Genomic DNA, 18,130 nt, shown 5'->3' on the forward strand with positions numbered 1-18,130 from the left:
TTAGTCATCAGAGAAATGCACATCAAAACCACTTTGAGATATCATCTAACTCCAGTAAGAGTGGCTCACATAACAAAATCCCACAACTACAGATGCTGGTGTGGATGTGGAGAAAAGGGAACACTTCTGCATTGCTGGTGGGAGTGCAAGCTAATACGTCCCTTTTGGAAAGAAATATGGAGAATACTCACGGATCTAAAAGTAGACCTGCAGTTTGATCCTGCAATTCCTCTACTAGGTGTATATCCAAAAGACCAAAATTCACTTTATAACAAAGATATTTGCATCAGATTGTTCATTGCATCTTAATTCATAATAGCCAAGTCATGGAAGAAGCCCAAGTGCCCATCAACCTATGAATGGATTAATAAATTGTGATATGTGTATACCGTGGAATATTATGCAGCCTTAAAAAGATGGAGACTTTACTTCTTTTATGTTTCCGTGGATAGAGCTGGAACATATCCTACTTAGTAAAGTATCTCAAGAATGGAAGAAAAAATATCCAATATACTCAGTACTATCATGAAACCAATTTACAATCACTCACACTTTCATATGAAGAATAGATCACAACTATGGCCCAAGATGAAGGAGAGAGGAGAGAGGGTGAATGGTGGGATCACACATAGGGTGCATAATGCAAGGGTACATGTTGGATCTATTAGTATACAGTATAAATGTCTTAACACAATAAGTAAGTAAATGAGATAGGTATATATTAACCAGTGTGGTGTAAGTGTTCCTAATTCTATATGAAATCTTCACATTGTACCCCATAAATGCATTAATGTATTTTAAAAAAGAAAGAAACTTCTATAGAGATGCAGGATGGGAATCAGAGAGCAAAGGGATAATGACAAGGATGTAGGGCCAGAAACTACTTCTTGCCAGTGCTGGACCAAGTCCCAAGGTCCCTCCTCACTCTAAAGCACAGCTTCCTGCTCCCAGAGCCCATTGGCCTCTGCGAGAGGCTGCTGGTTAGGAAGAAAGTGCCTCCTCCTCCTCTGCTCTGCTTCTGTCCCTGCCACTAGCATCCTTGGAATCTTCATTCTTAAGGGATCAGCCCTGGTCCTTCACAAGAAGGGCAGTACAAACAATTTCTGCTCAGATTGCCCTACGAGACTAGTAGACATCAGATGTGCTGATTTTTAACACTGACATCTGGATCAATGCCAGCATGAATTCCAAAGATTTAAAGCAACTGTCTTTATTATTCACAAAGAAATCACTGCCTGTTTAGGAACTCTTGACATCGTCTGGTAAGTACTGCACTAACCTCTAATATCTGTTTGGTAAATCATTGTTAGTTAACTCCTCTGAGCCATAAGAGTAATGAGGTAGATCAGTGTCATCTTACCCAAGTATGACATGAACCACAAATGTGAACCACACAAGTAATTGTAGAAGTTCTACTGGCCACATCAAAAGAAGTTTTTTAAAAAATCAGAAAAACAAGCAAAAAATACCAACACACACAATAGTGGAGTTAATTTTTTTTTATTTTTTTATTTAAGTGCATGTAGGGAATATAATTGTTTTTGTTCTTGTTATATGGATGAATTGCACAGTGGACAAATCTAGATTTTTTATTTGCCTGTCACCTGAACACTGTAGATTGTAACTTTTCATCCAATATCCCTCAGGCTCCAGTGTTGTTAAGTCGCTCTTTATGACTATTCATGCCCTTTGCTTAGTGCCCACTTGTAAGTGAAAACATGTGGTATTTGGTTTTTTGTTTCTGGGTTAACCTCACTTGGAATAATTGTCTCTGGTTCCACTGAAGTTCCTGCAAAAGACATTATTTCATTCTTTTTCAAGGCAGAGTATATTATTCCATGGCACGTGTGCAAGTGTATGTGTGTGTCTGTCTACACCATGTACACACATATGTGTGCCTGTGTGTGCCACCTTTCTTTATCCACCCTTCAGTTGATGGGCGCTTAGGGTGGTTTTCTATCTTTGCAATTATGAGTTGTCTTGTAATAAACATTCGGGTGCAGGTATCTTTTTGATACCACAACTTATCTTCCTTTGTGCAAATCTCCAGTAGTGGGATTGCTGGACTGAATAGTAGATCTACTTTTGGTCCTCTCAGAAGTCTTCATACAGTTTTCCATAGAGAATATACTAATTTACATTCCCACCAAGGGTGTATAAGCATTCCCTGTTTACATACTCACACCAATAGCTATTATTTTTGTCATTCTGACAGATGTAAAGTGGTATTTCATTGTGGTTTTAATTTGTGTCCCTCTAATGATTAGTGATGTTGAACAGTTTTTGATGTTAGTTGGCCCTTTATATATCATATATATATATAAAACTATTCATTTCTTTTGCTCACATGTGTTGTTTGTTTTTTTCTTGCTGAATTGTTTAGGTTCTTTGGAGATTCTGGATATTAGTCCTTTGTCAGATGTAGCATTTGTGAATATTTCCTACCCTCCTGTAGATTGTCTGTTGACTCTGTTATTTCTTTTTCTATGCAGAAACTTTTTAGTTTAATTAAATTGCATTTATTTATGTTTTTGTTATATTTACTTTTGGTATCTTAGTTGTAAATTATTCTCCTAGGTCAATGTCCAGAGAGTTTTCCCTAACTTTTCTTCTAGAATCTTTTTTTTTTTTTGGCTGGGGCTGGGTTTGAACTCACCACCTCCAGCATATGGGGCCAGCGCCCTACTCCTTTGAGCCACAGGCACCACTCTCTTCTAGAATTTTTATAAAGCCAGGTCTTACATTTAAGTCTTTAATCCATCTTGAGTTAATTGTGTGTGATAAATGACAGGTATGAACTATCATACTTCTACATATGGCTATCCAATTTTCCCAGCACCATTTATTGAGTAGAGTTCTTTTCCCAGTGCATGTTTTTGTCTGCGTTGTCAAATATCAATTGATTGAGGAGCATGGTTTCGCTTCTAGGCTCTCTGTTCTTTCTCATGGATCTATGTGTCTATCTTTCTTTTTGTTTAGGATAGTGTTAGTTTTTTGTGTTTTTTTAATTCCATATGAAATGTAGGATTTTTTCCCTAATTGATATGAAAGGACATTGGTATTTTAATGGGAATTTCATTGAATTTATCAATCACTTTGGGCTGTAAGACATTTTAACAATATTGGTTCTTCTAATCCATGAGCATGCTATGCTTTGTCATTTGTGTCACCAGTGATTTCGTTCAGCAGTGTTCTGTAATTTTCCCTGTGAAGCTCTTTTGCCTCCTTGGTTAAGTATATTCCTAGATCCTTTTTTCTTTTTCTTTTCTTTCTTATTTATTTATTTATTTTTTTTGCAGCTGTTATAAATGGTATTGAGTTCTTGATTTGATTCTCAGCTTGTCTGTTATTGGTGTATAGAAATACTACTGCTTTGTTATACCAATTTTGTAACCTGAGACTGTACTGAATTATTTTATCAGTTCTAGGAGTTTGGGGAGGGATCTTTAAGGCTTTCTAGATATAATGTCATGCCATTGGCAAACAGGAATAGTTTGACCTCATTTTTTTTCAAATTAGAAATGCCAAATTAGGATGCCTTTTATTTCTTTCTCTTGCATGACTGCCCTGCTGAGAACTTCCAGTACTATGCTGAATAGAAGTGGTGACAGTGGGCACCCTTGTCTTGTTTTAGTTCTTAGAGGGAATACTTTCAAATTTACTTCATTCAGGATTATAATGGCTATGGGTTTATCATATAAGGCTTTCTCAATCTTGAGGTATTTTCCTCCTATGCCAGTTTATTCAAGGTTTTTATCATGAAGCAGTGCTGTATTTTATCAGATGCCTTTTCTGAAGTTATCGTTTAGTTTTTGTTTTTAATTCTGCTTATGTGGTAAATCAAATTTATTGATTTGTATTCGTTGAACTGTCTTTGAGTCCCTAGGATGAAGGTCACTTGATCATGGTGAATTTTTTTAAATGTACTATTGGATTTGATTTACTAGTATTTTCCTGAGAATTTTTGCATACATGTTCACGAGAATATTGGTCTGTAGTTTTCTCCTTTTTGTTGTGTCCTTTCCTGGATTTGGTAATAGTGTGATACCACTATGGCTTCTTAGAATGAGTTAGGGAAGATTCCCTTATTCTTGATGTTATAGAACAGTTTCAATGAGATAGATATCAATTCTTCCTTGTAGGTTTGGTAGAATTTTCCTGTGAATCTCTCTGGTCTTGGGCGATTTCCTGTTGCAAGGAGTTATTATTATTATTATTATTATATACTCATTGAAACTCACTACTAGATTTTGTTGTATTCAGGATTTCTATTTTTTTCTAGTTCAAGCTTGGGAGGCAGTGTGCTTCCAAAAACTTGTCCATTTTCTCTAAATTTTCTAGTTTGTGTGCATGGAGGCATTTGTAATAGTGTTGAGTAATCTTTTGTATTTCTGTGGTATCAGTTGTAACATCTTATTTCTGATCTCTGATTGAGCTAAATTTGAATCCCCTCTCTTTTTCTTGGTTAATCTAGGGAGTGGTCTATCAATTTTGTTTATCTTTTCAAAGGATCAATTTGTCATTTCATTCATCCTGTTTTCATCTGTATTCTTTGTTTTCAATTTCATCTATTTTTGGTCCGTTCTTTATTGTTTCTTTTCCTCTTCTAGCTCTGGGTTCAGTTTGCTTTTGTTTTTCCACTTTCCTGAGGTTTGTCATTAGATTAGTACTGTGATGTTTCTATTTTTTTGATGAACTTTCCTCTTAACACTTATGAACTTTCCTCTTAACAATGCCTTTTTTGTATTCCAGAGATTTTGGTAGGTTGGGTCACCATTGTCACTTAATTCAAATGATTTTTTAAATTTCCATCTTGATTTCTGTTGCCATTAGGGTCTCACAGAGAAGCGATGTTGCAGAGAATAAACCTGCATATTGAAATTGTATATTTAAATAAAGGGGTTCACAGCTCTCTCAGGCACATGACAAGTTTATTTCTTTCTCTCCTGGTTTATATAGTCCATTGTGTACATGCACACTGTACCTCATTAATATTCATTACAATCCCTCTGCACATGTGCACTGTACATCAATGACCTCATTAATATTCATTAAAACCCATAATCCATCTCATGAATAACCATCTTGTGAGTGTCTTGTGAGCAGCTCCTCCCTAGTAATCCACAGTTTAACTGACATCACTTTATCTAACATACTCCTTTTGAACATAATCCCTTTAATATAACTTAATGGAGAACATATTGTCAGCCATTACTTCTTTATTCTTATCTGATGAAGGCTGAGGCTATGGGGGAGCAAGGTGGATTGAGTAGCTGCTCTGCGGGCCTCACTGTCTGGAGGCAGCTACTTCCATTTTAAGCAAGGCATAATTAAGAAATTTCTAAGACGTACAGAAAACTTGTTTGCAAGCCTCCATTCCCATGTGGGCCTTAAGTCAGGGGGTTTGTATGCCCACAACCGATCAGGCCGACCTTAGGTCAGGGGGAGTTTATGCCAACAACCAATCCTGCCATATAGGATTCTGTCTCAGTTTCTCACAAATATGCCTACAAAAGTCTTTTCACTGCTCTCTCTCAAACAGCTTTTTTGGCCAGAGGTATATAGGCCTTTCGCCTATAATTTCATTGCTCCAAAGATTGGTCAGAAGCAGGTTGTTTAACTTCCATATATTTGTATAGTTTTGAGAGTTTGTGTTAGAATTGATTTCTAGTTTTATTCCACAGTGGTGTGAAACGATACATGGTATGATGTTATTTTTTAAAAAATTGTTTAGACTTATTCTGTTACCTACCTTGGAAAGTGTGGAAAGTGATCTATCTTGGAAAATGTTCTGTATATTTATGGGAAGAATGTATACCCCTGCAGTTTGGGAGTAGAATGTTATGTAAATGAGCATTAGACCCATTTGTTCTAGAGTCCCATTTAAATTTATTGTTTGTTGATTTGCTGCTCAGTGACCTGCCTAGCCCTGCCTGTGAAGTGTTAAAGTCCTCCAGTACTAATATGTTCCTGTTTATCTCATTTCTTAGGTCTAATTATGTTTGTTTTATGAATCTGGAAGTGCCAGTGTTGAGTGCATAAATGTTTAGGATTATTATGTCTTCTTATTGAATTGATCCTTTTACTATTATATGGTGACCATCTTTCTGGGTTTTTTTTCCTTTGTTGATTTAGAGCCCATTTTACCTGATGTAAGTCTAGTTACTTGTGCTTATTTTTGGTTTCCATTTCCACAGAATATTTTTTCCACCCTTTATTTTGAGATTATGTGACTCTTTTCAAGTTTTGGGGGTTTTGTAAACAGCAGAATTTTTTAAATCTATTCCTTCAATCTATATCTTGTAAGTGGGGCATGTAGCCCATTTACATTTAATGTTAATATTGATTGAGAGGTATTGCTCCAGTCATCCTGTTAATTGTTATCTGTTTGCTTTGTGTTCTCCTTGTGTTAGTTTTTCATAGGCGCTGATATATAAATACAGTGGTATTTATTAACCATTCTTTTTGGTATTTAGAGTTCTTTTGAGTATTTCCTGTAGGAAATGCCTAGTGGTGACAAATTTCCTTAGAGTTTTCTTATCTGGGAAAGATTTTATTTCTCCTTCACTTATGAAACTTAGATTGTAGTATACAATATTCTTGGCTGAGAGGGTTTTTGTTTGTTTGTTTGTTTGTTTGTTTTTAAGGAGGTTATACAATAACCTTCCTTTCTAGTCTGTGAGAAAGGAAGTCTGTGGTTAGTCGGATGGGTTTTCCTTTGTAAGTTCTGGCCACTTTCATCTTGTAGTTTGTTAAGGTTTTCTCCTTTGCCTTGACTTTGGGTAGATTGCTAACTATGTGCCTTGGTGATGTCTCAATCATGATACATCTTCCAAGTGTTTGTTGATCTTCTTGTATATGAAAAGAAAATCTCTAGGAAGATCAGGAATATTTTCCTTCATTATTCCCTTAAATAGATGTCCATGCTTTTTGCCTTTTCTTCTCCTCCCCCTGGAATACATGTGATTCTTCATTTTGTGCATTTCATATAATCTCATATTGCTAAATGACTTTCTTGATTCTCTTGATTCTTTTTGCTTCATTTTTGAATACCTGGTTTAAACCAAAAGCCTTGCCTTCAAGTTCCAAAATTCTTTCTTCTGCCTGGTCTAGTTTGTTGTTAAAACTTTCCATTATTTATTGAAATTCATTAAATGACTCTTTTACTACATAGTGAAAAATTCACTAAAGATTAAAAAATATATTTAAATCTTTAGTGAATTTTTTATTCATGTCTTTAATTATTATTACTTTTTTCTTTGCATTTGTTTTTTTTACTTTCTCATTGATTCCACTGAGCTTACTTGTAATCCATATTTTGAATTCCTTATCTGACATTTCAGAAGTTTTTTTTTCATTGAAGTCATTGCTGAAGAACTAATGTGATCCTTTAGGGAGCCTGTTTTTTTCATATTACCAGAATTTTTATGCTGGTTGCTTTTCCTTTGGTACTTCTCTCAGCTCAAAACAAAGGTTTGCAGTACAACTGTTCTCTGCTGGCAACTCAGCTCCTCATTGAAGAGAGGGAGAAGTTTCCTTTCCTCAGATTTGCTGGAATCATTTTGAGCCACCCAGTTAAAACAAAATGATTTGTTAAATTCTATATGATTTTTCTTTATGACTTAAAAATGTGTATGTCAGATTGATATTCCAGTTGATTTGAATTTCTTTCTTTTTGCAAAGTGAGTGACTGTCTTTGCATCTCTAAAATATTGTTCTTTCTTACTATCACCCACTACCAGAGAAGAATTTTCCGCAAATTAAAAGGTCACACATTTTTACCATGCTGCCAAGATTTTCTCTAGATAACTTATCATAGTTTTCTTCAGTTTGACCTACAACCTGACCCCTGCCCAGACCATGCTCACTAGAAGGCATCACACACAAGATCCAGACAGAAACTTGAATTTTATTTTAAGGAAAATGTCCTCCAAGAGGAGACAGACAATAAAAAAAAAAAAAAGGAATCTAAGGACAGGACTATGGGTCACACTTTCTAAAACTCAGCAGATCTGCCTGGAACATATGTAGAAGGCTTGAAAAATCAATGTTTCTAGTTTTATGTGGCATAGTTATTCATCTTAGATTTAGAAGACTGATAACATTTGATCAGTCCTTTTTTACTCAATGCAGAATAACAGAGACACAATATGAGCAGAAGAAAGTCAATAGAAAATGTAGCCATTACACATTATACATAGTTTAAGATTTCTTCCATGAGTGCAACTCCTTCTACAGAAGACTGCCTTATTTGTTATCTTTTCTTTTGGGATTACTCTAGTGCCTGGTACCTACTAGGTCCTCAATAAATATTTGTTGAATTAATATACAAGATACCCAAATTTCTCAATTTCCATTATGTGTACAATGAGAATAATGTTGAAAGACACATATTCAATTAATATGGAACAGAGAATGCAATGGTTCAGCTAAAGTGTTGTTAGCTGAGCAAGTGTTAAAGGTTTGTAATTTTTCAAAGAAGCTGGTAAACAATTTCTACCACACCACCACACCTGCCCCACTGTTGGGATACCTCCCTTGCTATCCCACCCACTAGATCCATTCACTGAGGGATGAAGGCCTGGTGCAACTGGCATCTTCACTGCCTGTCAATTCTAAGTGGGCAGGTTCTGGCTGGTAATGTCTGTACCAAAGTATTTTGAATATTATTCTCAAGTGTGTGTGGAACAAAACCCTTTGGAAAAGCATATGACACGAAGTATCTCAGGTTATATTTATTCTCAGTGAAAAACATTCCTGAAAGAAATGTTTTTAAGGGTTTTGTTGTGTTTTCATGAGACTCTGGAATATGAAAGAAACTAGCTGTAAATAGATATCCTTTTGTAAAAATAAATTCCATTCTTCTTTAAAATTCTGTGATTCAAAATCTCATTTATCTCTCTCACAATTGGTTTTCTTGCATTGTTAAAAGGTTTTCTGCACCTGACATTGCAATAGCATGTTTCAAATAATATAGGAAAAACAAATCATTAGAGTTTATCAGAGGTAGGGAATATTTACAAACCTTCAGTTAAATTTGTTCTGTTGGCCACATGGAGACAAAAACTTAAAAAAATGTCTGAGAAGAATATTTGAGAGAAAGAAAGAAAAAGTAAAGCTATGAGTCACAGGCACTTCTGATGCATTTTGTACAGGTGTATCTTTCTATACTCCATTGTGTTATTATTTGCCTTGCAATTCCAATCGTACCTTCCAAACTTAGAGATTTGGAAGGGGAAAATATGTACCAATTACGAACAAGATTAATAAGTCAACAAAGATTAAAGATAATTCAAAGAAGTCTCATAACCTGATTATGTATTCTTAAACTCTCTCTCTCTCTCTGAAGTTTTGATATAACTAAATGAATAAATAGTTGTTTTTAAATCTTATTTTATACCATTGGTAAGAATATATTTTATTGCCAGGACTAATCCTTTTACAGAATGAGGCTTCAATCCATGACAGAACACTGAATTTTATTAGGCCACTCGGACCTTAAGTAAACAACATGAGTTTATTTTTAGAGAATTGGGTCACATAGAGCTCTTGTGAAGGTATTATTAGCAACTATCATTTGGATTTACCAATAATTATGGCTAAGCCTATGAGGACACAAGTATATTTTATGTTATTTTATTTAATTGATTTATTTTTTGAGATAGAGTATCATTATGTCACCCTTGGTAGAGTACCATGGCATCACAGCTCACAGCAACCTCAAACTCTTGAGCTTAAGTGATTCTCTTGCCTCAGTCTCCCAAGTAGCTGGAACTACAGGTGCCCACTACAATGCCCACTTATTCTTTTGTTGCAGTTGTTATTGTTTTACCTGACCTGGGGTGGATTCAAACCCACCAGCTTGGGTGTATGTGGGTGGTGCCTTACCTACTAAGCTACGGGTGCTGCCAACACCAGTATATTTTAATATAGTCAAAATACTTTCAATACAACTAAATGTCAGGTACAAATAAACATGTACATATAAAACTACTTTGCCTTGGGATAGATCCTATCTGTGTACCACTAATCTCATATATTTTTTTTTAAGGTTACACTGATTGCATTTGTTAGGTAAGGTCCCTCCTATAATTGTGTCTTGCCCCCAAAAGGTGTGTCACAAACTAAGACCTCACCTTCTCCCTCCTTCCCTCTCTCTGCTCTTCCTTTCTCCCAACCCCCTCCCTCCTTCTCTCTCTGATCTCCCCTTCACACACCCCCCATCATGTACTAGGTCATTAATTGTCCTCATATCAAAATTGAGTACATAGGATTCATGCTCCTCCATTCCTGTGAAGCTTTACTAAGAATAATGTGTTCCACTTCCATCCAGGTTAATACAAAGGATGTAGAGTCTCCATCTTTTTTAATGGCTGAATAGTATTTCATGGTGTACATATACCACAGCTTGTTAATCCATTCCTGGGTTGGTGGGTATTTAGGCTGTTTCCACATTTTGGCAATTATAAATTGAGCTGTGATAAGTCATCTAGTGCAAATGTCTTTATCGTAGAAGGCTTTTTTCCCTTCTGAGTAGATGCCCAGTAATGAGATTGCAGGATCAAATGGGAGGTCTAGCTGGAGTTCTTTGAGGGTTCTCCATATTTCTTCAAAAAAGTTGTATTAGTTTGCAGTCCCACCAGCAGTGTAAAAGAGTTCCTTTTTCTCCACATCCACACCACTGCAGTTTTGAGATTTTGTGATGTGGGCCATTCTCACTGGGGTTAGATGATATCTCAGGGTGGTTTTGATTTGCATCTCTCTAATAATTAGGGACAATGAGCATTTTTTTGTATGTTTGCTAGCCATTCATCTATCTTCTTTAGAGAAGGTTCTGTTCATGTCTCTTGCCCATTGATATATGAGATTGTTGGCTTTTTTCATGTGGATTCATTTGAATTCTCTATAAATCCAAGTTATCAAGCTTCTGTCTGATTCAAAATATACAAATATCCTTTCCCATTGTGTAGGTTGTCAATTTGCTTTTTTTTTTTTTATCTCCTTAGCTGTACAGAAGCTTTTCAGTTTAATTAAGCCCCATTTGTTTATTTTTGTTGGTGTTGCAGTTGCCATGGCAATCTTCTTCATAAAGTCTTTCCCCAGGCCAAAATCATCCGGTGTATTTCCTATGCTTTCTTCGAGGAGTTTTATCATTTTATGCTTTAAGTTTAAATCCTTTATCCTTCTTGAATCAATTTTTGTGAGTGGAGAAAGGTGCATGTCCACTTTCAGTCTTTTACATGGATATCCAGTTCTCCCAGCACCATTTATTGAATAGGGATTCATTCTCCCAGTGCACGTTTTTGTTTGGTTTATCAAAGATTAGGTGGCTATACGATGTTAATACTCTTCAGTGTGCTAATTAGAAAAGGATGCTGGATTTTATCAAATGCTTTTTCTGCATTATTGAGAGGATCATATGGTCTTTGTTTTTGCTTCTGTTAATACAGTGGGTAACATTTATGGACTTGTATCCCTGGGATGAAACCTACTTGATCATGATGTGTGAATTTTTTGATGATAAGCTGTAATGTATTGGCTAGGATTTTGTTGAGAATTTTTGCATCTATATTCATTAGTGAAATTGGTCTGAAGTTCTCCTTTTTAGTTGGGTCTTTTCCTGGTTTTGACATCAGGGTGATGTTTGCTTCATAGAACGTGTTGGGGAAGAGTCCTTCCTCCTCAATTTTTTGGAATTATTTCTGCAGTATGGGAATAAACTCTTCTTTGAAGGTTTGATAGAATTCTGGTGTGAATCCATCTGGACCAGGGCATTTTTTTGTTGGGAGATTTTTTATTGTTTCTTTGATCTCCGTGTTTGAAATTGGTCTGTTCAGGAGCTCTGTTTCTTCCTGGCTAAGTCTAGGGAGAGGGTGTGATTCCAAATATTGATCCATTTCCTTCACATTGTCAAATTTCTGGGCATAGAGTTTCTGGTAGTATTCAGAGATTATCTCTTGTATCTCTGTGGCATCAGTTGTTATTTCCCCTTTGTCATTTCTGATTGAGGTTACTAGAGATTTTTCTTTTCTATTTCTAGTTAGTCTGGCCAAAGGTTTATCTATTTTATTTATTTTTTTCAAAAACCAACTCCTTGTTTCATTTATTTTCTGAATGATTCTTTTGTTTTCAATCATCTGCTGGGTTTTGACTTAGATTGTTTTTCTTTTTCCAATCCCATAAGATTGCTTGTGAGTTTGTTGCTGTGCTCTCTTTCTGTTTTTCGAATGTAGGTGTCTAAAGCAATAAATTTTCCTCTCAGGACTGCTTTTGCTGTATCCCACAGGTTTTGGTAGCTTGTGTCTTCATTGTTGTTGTGCTCAAAGAAGTTAATGATTTCCTCTTTTATTTCTTCCTGCATCCAACTGTCATTTAGCATAAGGTTGTTTAATTTCCATGCCTTTGTGTGGGGTTGAATGCTTTTGTTGGAGTTGAATTCCACCTTTAATGCTCCATGGTCTGAGATGATACAAGGTAAAATTTCAATTCTTTTGATTCTGTTGAGATTTGTTCTGTGTCCTAGGATATGATCAATTTTGGAGAATATTCCTTGGGCCAATGAAAAGAATGTATATTCTCTAGCTTTGGGATGGATTGTTCTACATACATCTATCAAGCACAGTTGTTCTATGGTCACATTCAAGTCCCTTTCCCTTATATCTTTGTTTAATTTCTGTTTAGAGGATCTGTCCAGCTCTGTAAAAGAAGTGTTAAAGTCCCCTGTTACTATGGTGTTGTAGGATATCATATTGTTCACACTAATTAAGGTCTGTTTCAAGAATCTGGGAGCATTTAAGTTGCATGCATAAATATTCAGAATTGAAAAGTCTTCTTGTTGTATTTTTCCCTTGACCTATATGAAGTGACCATCTTTGTCTTGTTTAGTTGCTTGAGTTTAGTTGCTTTAAATTCACATGTATCTGAAAATAAGATTGCAACTTCTCTTTTCTTTTGAATTCTGTTTGCCTGAAAAATTGACTTCCAACCCTTAACTTTGAATTTTAATTTGTCTTTTGAGGCTAGGTGTATTTCCTGCAAAAGGCAAATGGATGTGTTGTATTTTTTAATGCAATCAGCCAATCTATTCCTCTTCAGTGGGGAATTCAAGCCATTAACATTTATTGCGATAATTGATAAGTGTGGTGATGTTATAGTCATCTTATTTTGTAAGAGTCCATTGCTTAGTTTTATCTTTTGCATCATTGTGGAAGCTAGGTTCTGTCCTTTAATATATGAGTGCTTACTTTACTGCTGATTTTTTGTAATGGTCAGTATGTAGACAGATTGAAGTATTTCCTGTAGAGCTGGTATTGTTGTGGCAAATTTCCTCAAGGTTTGCATATCAGTGAAAGATTTGATTTTTCTGTCAATTTTAAAGCTTGGCTTAGCAGGATATAGAATTCTGGGCTGCAAATTGTTCTGTTTAAGTAGATTAAAGGTAGATGACCATTGTCTCCTGACTTGAAAAGTTTCATTACAGAAGTCTGCAGTCACCCTGATGGATTTGCCCCTGTAGATTAATTGGGCCTTACTCCTAACAGCTTTCAGAATCTTTTCTTTTGTCTTGAGTTTGGACAGGTTCATCACAATGTCTCTGGGAGAAGCTCTATCAGAGTTGAGGTGACCTGGGGTCCATTATCCCTCTGAAAGGCATGTGTCAGAACCTTTGATGATATTTGGGAAATTTTCGTTTATAATATTCTCTAATATGGCTTCTATTCCTCTGGAGCATTCTCCTTCCCCTTCTGGGATACCTATAACCCATATGTTTGCAGTTTGGGTTTTTTGTGTTTGTTTGTTTGTTTCAGATAATATGAACCTGATTTTTATTGGTACAAATGTTTAGGTTACATTGTTTTCATTTCTAATTGTTCAAGGGGTAGATGAGCCCTTCACCCAGGGGGCTGTGAACACCCTCACATTGTGTACATTAGGTGAGATCCCACCAATTGCCCTCCCTTCTTCCCCCATCTCTGTCCCCTCTCCCCTCCCCCTCACTGAACTATATTATTCATGTGTTGTCTGTCCTGTGGACATGTAGTTGTTTGTGTATTGGTTTCATATTAGTATTGAGTACACCGGATACTTGTTTTTCATTCTTGTGATACTTTACTACAAAGAATGTGTTTGAGTTGAAACACAGTTTTAGTAAAGAAAACACAAAAGATGTAAAGTCTCCATCTTTTCTAATGGTATACATATATATATACCATAGTTCATTGATCCATTCATAGATTGATGGGCACTTGCATTGCATCCATGTCTTGGCAATTATGAATTGAGCTGCAATAAACATTCTAGCACAAATGTACTTTTGGTAAAATGTTTTTCCCTTTGGGTAGATACCTAGTAATGGGATTGCAGGATCAAATGAAAGGTCAACTTTTATTTCTTTGAGGATTCTTCATACTTCTTTCCATAGAGGTTGTGTTAGTTTGTAATCCCACCAGCAGTGTAGAAGTGTTCCCTTCCCTCTATATTCACACCAGCATCTGCAGATTTGGGATTTTGTGATGAGGGTTAATGTCACTGGAGTTAGATTGCATACGGTTTTGGACAGCACCTTTGACTCAGTGGGTAGGGCTCTAGCCTCATATACTGAGGGTGGCAGGTTCAAACCCAACCCTGGCCAAACTGCAACAAAAAAATAGCTGTGCATTGTGGGAGCAGGCACCTGTAGTCCCAGAGACTTGGAGGCTGAATCAAGAGAATCACCTAAGCTCAGGAGTTGGAAGTTGCTGTGACACTACAGTGCTCTACTGAGGGTAATAAAGTGAGACTCTGTCTCTACAAAAAAAAAAAAAATTGCATCCGGTTTTGATTTGCATTTCCCTGATGATTAGAGATGATGAGTATTTTCTCATGTGTTTCTTGGCCAACATATGGTATTAAAAACCACTATCCAGCAAGCAGCTACATCCTTAAATGAGAATACATCTTGACAAAGTGTGGCTTTTTCTGTTAACTTAATTTTTCTCTATGTAGTTTCCATCTGTTCAGGAAAAAACTATAAGCATTTTGATGAAAACATTAAACTTTTAAAGAAAAATTACTTGATGGCTCATGTTAGATACATTAAAAAAGGCAAATACACTTTTGTCAATAAGTTAAGGTGAAGAGATATGGTAAAATCTCCAAAGAATAGACTACCTGATTATAAGCCTTCCCACACTCACGAGAGGGTGCGGTGGTTTCTCTGACCCCACAGGGGCATCAGAAGTTGATTCTCTTTGTTCTCATGAGTCACGGGCTTAGGAGGCTGTCACATTTTGGTTTGAACATGGGAGTTCATTCCATCTTAAAGTGGATCACGTGTGACCTTGCACATCGCTCCCACGGTTAGGTACACTCCTCCCTCCGTCTTCCAGCCTCCATGCCAGGGCCCTCTGAAAATCCCATATGTTATTGCTTTGAAGACTCAAATCTTGTACATTCGTCTTTGGATATGACAGTTATATATAGTTTATTTTCCAGATGGAGAAAGTCTTTGTCATAAAAATCAATAACTTTAAAATATGTATATACATATATACACATATATTAGTTAACCATAACTTGGAAATGATTCAAAGGAAAAATAAAGCTATTTCCATTCTGAGTAAAACCAAGGGAATCATAAAAGTTTCGGTGGTGTTTGAATCAAAATATAAGCTGCTTTCTCTTCAATTAATGGAAGTCATACGAATGTAAGATAGTCTTACTTTATGAAAGTTTTTAAAGTATTTTACATTTTATTATGTATTCTCATTTAAATTTCTATATAAAACTAAAATGAACAAAGTATATTTTTAAATCTAACTATATATTTGGAAAAATATTTCTAAATATTAAGAGCAAAGTCTATCCATTTCATCTATCCTATACTCAACAATATGTTAACACTATTTAGGTTTTCATTTTAGCATTCATGCTAAGCTAATTTCTACTGTATTTAAATACAAAATATTATTATACTTTAGATTACAATTTTGTCTCCTTAAAATCAAGCAAGAAAAATATTTTTAAATCCTAATAGAAAGATTACCAAATATTTTAGTGAGAGTTAAATTCACTGCCTGCGTTAAACTGAGTTGCCTTAACAATACACATTTTGGTACATAAAATATCTTTTCCGAATGTCATTCTGTTTGAATACATGTTTATAATAACGGTGTTGTAAAAGTGAAACCAATTAATTCTGCTTTATTAATCAAACTGAGCAAAATACTAAAACAATAAAAAAGATAATGAAATAAAACACATAGGTGGTGACTGATTTATGTCATTTTCAGTCTTTTAACTATTTTAAATGTTTGGTTTAATAACTTAGCATAGTATTACAAGACGAGATTAAACTTTCTCTCTGGTCATGACTCCACTGCCTCTGTGTCTCTCAGACACGAGTTAGCAAGGCAGATGGTTGGAGAAACCGTGTCTCCACGCTGCCAAAGGGAAATACTCCCAGGGAACATCTGCTTTAGGTAAAGAAATTGAACTGCAAAGATCATGGTGGTATTGTCAGGATTCATTTCCAAAGCAGAGCAAGGAACCAAAAGAGGGAGTGGGAACCCTTGACACTCTCCTTCCTTACGGAATTTTATCATCAGCAGTGAAGAGGCCAAGAAAAATCTGTCTTCTTTTGCTTTTCTTTGTGTTAATTTCCTTTTCTGAAATAAGAAAGTCTAAACAAAATAGTCTGGACTTTGAAATATTTTATATCCATATGAAATATTACATGTATGTATTTTTCTACATATGCATATACAAAACACCCCCCTCCCCATGTATGCTGGTCTCAGGTGAATTGAGATGTCTACTGCTCACAGTGGAATCCACTTTAGAGAGGTTATAGAGACTACCAGTTTTCCTGAAATTTCCAAACCTATTTCCATCTATAGAATGAATGAATGGCATTAAATGAATCTGTAGACTCAGAATCGGTGGTTCAACACTGATCCAGACAAACAACACAAAGCTTTCTAATGAAAGCTTATGTTAAGTCAGTGCTGATTCAGGAAGTAATAGAGGCTAAACTGTGATTTGTGAAGAAGTTGTGCCGTGTGTGTGTGTGTGTGTGTGTGTGTGTAGACACATAAAGAGTATGGGCAAAATCTGCTGTTACATCATCTGTTTAGATACTGACTTTTAGCATTATTACAACTTTAATGGGGTAATGTCTATTGTTTGATTCATCAACATCAACATTCTTCTTTAGCAACAGTAGTTGAGACAGTAAATGCTCAGGATCCATCAGGCCCACTAGATGATGCCAGTGAGTTCCCAGAGGTGCCCATGTTAATTCTTCTCTTTACTTTTGACTACCTCAGTTGCCTTTCACGTAGACATGAACCAAGAACAGCCCTCTCCACTTAGAGACGAAGAGAAGGAATCAAGGGTTATCTTCTGATTCCATTTTGAATGAAATTTGGAAACAAGGCCACTGTGATACATGAAGTGCATTCAAACATGCAGACTAAGAGACTGAAGTGGATGCACAGTGTTATCTCCTGACTGTCCTTCAAGACACGTAGGCATGCAACAGCCATTGCTCTCAGGGATGGCCATAGCTCTTAGGGACAGCCATCACTCTCTCAGACTCCCCAGACATACATTCTTACAGGTGAATGGTCCATAAGCCTGTGGACCATTTCTATTGTCTTGTATCATTCATCTGAATGGGTTGGTGCACAAAACCAGAGTTGCAAATACCTTCACAGACTGGAACAGGAAGCCAGATCTAAGAAGAAATTTAAACAGGAGTGAAAGATTGTACCATTTCAGACTCCATTTTTAAATACCAGCTGCCAAGAATTAGGGAGTCTTTGTTTCATATAACCTCGTGATCAACAGCAAACTTTAGGAGGGACACTGATGAACTTGAGTTTGTGCAGGGAAGGGCGAATGGTCTGGGAAACATGTACTTTTCACATTTACTGTGAACAAATAGTCATCAGATAGAAAGCAGTTCTTTATTCCATATGGTTCTATGTCTTCATCTGTGAGAACACAAAGAAGGGATATGTCAGTTACATCAAAGAGGATGCTGTCTTCTGCCTCCCTGTTTCCTACTTTGAAAGAGAATAATGATATTGATCCTTAAGCCAGAAACTATAAGGAAACATCAGAAATCTCTAGAGCTTGCAGGAAATGT

This window comes from Otolemur garnettii, unplaced genomic scaffold (assembly GCF_000181295.1).
Source record: "Otolemur garnettii isolate 467f Iridium unplaced genomic scaffold, OtoGar3 scaffold00177, whole genome shotgun sequence".
In the NCBI taxonomy this organism is placed as follows: Eukaryota; Metazoa; Chordata; class Mammalia; order Primates; family Galagidae; genus Otolemur; species Otolemur garnettii.